This window comes from Morone saxatilis, unplaced genomic scaffold, assembly GCF_004916995.1.
Source record: "Morone saxatilis isolate NCDOM2014 unplaced genomic scaffold, NCSU_SB_2.0 Contig18, whole genome shotgun sequence".
NCBI classification, from domain to species: domain Eukaryota; kingdom Metazoa; phylum Chordata; class Actinopteri; family Moronidae; genus Morone; species Morone saxatilis.
The window spans coordinates 2,098,095-2,102,228 of record NW_023339740.1 but is presented as its reverse complement, the minus strand read 5'-3'; positions in this window follow the sequence as shown (position 1 = coordinate 2,102,228).

Here is a 4,134-nt window from a genome sequence, read left to right as displayed (position 1 = left end):
TGTATGCAAGAAGACTGGAACTAGAGATTGAGACCATAAACTCATTAGGAAACTGTTTACTGAGCTCATAAATCAAGTGAGAAGTTGGCTCATTCCTCCACAAGACTGCATGGTATCGTTTTGTAATGCAGCCAATGGAGCTGCCCCCTGCTCATTAGAAAGAATGCAGGTTTATTAAACTTCCTTGTTGGCTTCACTTCACAGACACAGAAGCTCTGTCCAATATATGTACTGTCAGTGGTTTCCAGCGGAGCTGGTGCATCAGTGGAGAGAAAGGAAAACAAATCCAGCTCATTCAATTAACCTGTGTGGACACTCGGCATCTCAGCAGAAAGAGATAGAAGAAAGGATTTAGCCTGCGATTCTGAAATGAATCATAAATATTGATCAAAGAAGTGTTGGTTTTGGTAGGCCTATTGATGTTGGAAATACCTGTTATGGTAGTAATTTAAGTTAATGTAATATTAAATTATGATCGATAATAATGTTTAACAGCATATTAGAATGGCTTGCCTCATATGGTTGTACTGTGTAGCTCTGATATGAGTTGTGCAGGCTATATTATTGTTTAAGAACAAAGCTGCAGACAAAGACTTTTGGGGATTGAAGTTTTTCAGAATTTTGATGAAGTGTAGGCCTTTGTTTGAAAGTAATGGCATTTGTGTACATTTTTGCCTTTGTTTTCTGTCAACCTGACAAATCTCTACTGCTCATTTGACTTTTACTAAAAGCAAAACTGGACTGTAACAATGTAAAAAAAGTAAAGTGGATTAGAATAAAAACATGAAAAGAGTAAGTTGTACGTCCTTTAAAGTTAAGTTTGGGCAGGAGCTGAACAAATGTCTTATAGCCTAACTTGACATGCACATTGGAATAATAGGCACCTTTGTTGTTATTGAAACCAACAATATTTTAGTTTTTTTTATATTTCTGATATTACACATTACATTTCCTCTTGATTGTTTTTTTGTGAACACCAAACGTCAAAGTTCAAACTGCGTATGTGCCTGTAACATTATTATGAGAAAAACAAATCTGATCACAAAGGCATTTGATCTCACTGACCCAGTAGGTTTGAGTCACAGCTGTGTTTAAATTTTGTACATAATGTGGTTTTTGCTAAATTTATATCTCTAATACAGGCGTCACTCAGATATGTTGCCTAAGACTAAAGAAAAAAAATGTCTATACTTAAGGTCGCAACAGGATGGCAAGGAAAGAGAGGGCTACTACAGCGAGGGATACTGGAAGTCAGTCAGGGTTAGGGGCCCAGAAAGAAAGTCAATTTATTTCAGCATAATGACATTATGGTTTTTGCTTTAATTTGAATGGCCAGCATAATCTATGTCTAATAGTTATTAACAATTTACAACAGACCCAAACACCAACATACTGTAGGTTGAAGCAGCCACAGCAACTATACAGGCGGCAATGCTGAACTAATGTATGAGAACTGCAAGGGGAGGAAGAGGGAGTGAGACGGCACCTTTAAATCAGTGGTCACAATCAATACTTAGATAAATGCCATACTGTATATATTTTTAACATTTCCTTACACCCCTTAAAACTAAGAAGGCCTTGCGACCTCTTATGAAGCTTTGCCGATCCCCATCCCCAGGTTGGGAAACACCTAGAAATCTAAAAGCAACAAGGAATGGTGGAGAGATTGTTGCTCAACTAATTTGTTTTGATTTGATTAAAAAAATACATCCACACATTGAGTCAGCTATAACAATTAATGGTGTCATTGCAATAAGGGTGCATAAAAAACTAGTTAGCAAGTGAGCAGAAGACTATTGAATATATATAAATAATGAATTAACTATAAACTATTAAAATAATGATCTAAAAGTAATGGATATAAAATTTTAATAATTATTTAAAAGTAATAGCTAAATAACTGAAATAATTAGCTCAATGTAATGGATAAATAATTGAAATAATTAGCTAAAAATAATAAGTAAAAGTAAGCTTTTGGCATGTGGTTGTAGTAGCTGCAAACAAAAACCTGACCAAACACTGACAGTTTAAGTATTTAAATTATTATTTTAATTATTATCTACCTTTATATGATTAATTAAATACCAAGTTTGAAATTAATTAAAGTAAATTTAACTTAACTTTTGAGTTTAAAAAAGTTTTACAACTTTTGGGGTACAAAAGCCAGCAAGTCAGAATCAAATCATTTAAAATGAATGGTTCTTGTTGTTCAACATGTGTTGATTTAATACAATTTTCTATGAATCATGTCTAACAAACAAACTCCAATCATTTAATTAACACAAACACAATAGATTCATTTAATAATAACAAATACTGCCTGGTTGGTCTTTTTGAGTTTAGCCAGTGACAAACCAACAATATATTTATCCCTCTAAGAAGTATCAAATGTGTATCAATGTCTCATGTATCTTCTTTCTTTGTGCCATAGAGCTCCATTGTTGCCAAAAAACTATTAAAAACATATTAGGGAGCCACACTGTAGCACTGGCTGACATGTTCCTTCATTAACATGAATACACACACACTGTATTCTATTTTCACGCAGTCCCACATACACCGTCCTGCTGCCACAAAGCCTCACAAGAGCACCAAACGTGGATTAATCTTTCACTGAAAATAGTCCCCAGCAATTGGACAATGTGCTCCTTTTTGAGTAACATTTGCAAACAATTACAGCGCCCAAAATGAAACTATATATTTGTTACCTAAGATTTACATCTTTAGAACCAATGAGTTTGGGCCTGAGGGCCACAGGCTGGATAGGGCAGTTAGAAAGTACTGAGCTAATTTTGTATGAACTTTTTATACAATTCTCTGTCTATATTATGTTTCATTTGTGTTTGTTGACACATACTTAATAGGTTTCTTTGTGGGAGCCAAGTTACATTTAAAAATGTTTTACTTTGAATAAAATGTGCAGTCTGTATTTTGATAAATAATTTGTTAATTTAGGTAAATAAGTGATTTCATTGAATAAATCAATTTATAAAAAGGGTCAGCTCATAATCATTTGATTTATTTCATGTTGATTCTAGCATGATATTCTATAAAAAGCTCTGTGTAAGAGAAATAGGTCCTTTTGCTCATTAAGGTGAATTTGTTGCTTTTGGCCCAGTTGAGGCTCAAGTAACTACTGAGTCACACGGTTTTCTTACCGTAGTACAGTTTGCTGATTAGGACAACTTAATTTTTTAATCCACATGGAATAAAACTACTTTGTTTTATCCTTTTTTACATTAGAGCCGTGTGGAAGTTCTTTATAAATAACAATTTAATTTAGTTTTCTTCACAGATATGAACAAAATGCTGACCTACTGTATATATATTTTAAGTTTTCTTATTTAAAATCAAGAAGGCCTCGCGACCCCCTGTAAAGCATTGGCATCCCCTAATGGGTTGGGAACCACTGTATTACACCAGTGCCTGTGATATATGATTTACCTAAACCAGCTAAAACTGGCATTCAGACAATATATTCTGAGCAAGTGACAATACTTTGAATGATGTATTGCTTTTGTTGTCACAATTCAGACATTCAGTCCATCCATCTCTAATCCCTTACGGAAATAATACATCACTTTGCTCCACATCTATCTATTGTGATACAGTGGGCTAAAAATAACCTGTGTGGAGAGATGGGAGTTTAATAATTGATTCCCTCTACTGGGATGCTCCCTTTTATTGGAATCCCCTCTCATGACCCCACATCAGGGAAACCACAGCTCTCTCCTGGGACTCAGTACAATCCATATCTGGGCCATGCTGGAAACAGATTCAACACCCATTTATTCCTGTTTTGCAGATACTGTTTTCACCATTCTTGGAATGTCAGTGCAAATAGATGGAAAAGTGACCAGTAAAAATACACTGAACAAAATTTTAAACACTTTTGTTTTTGCCCCAATTCATCATGAGCTGAACTCAAAGATCTAAGACTTTCTCTATGTACCCTATATATCGACAAAAGTTGCCTATTGATTTCCACGAATATGTTACAATATCGGCCAATACTTAGACCCAGGAAATTGCCCAATCATACACCTATTCACACGAGCGAAAAAATTGAACCAAAAAGATATAATTAACCATCCACAACTGGAGTGGATAGTCAACAACAAAGCATTCTCTCAC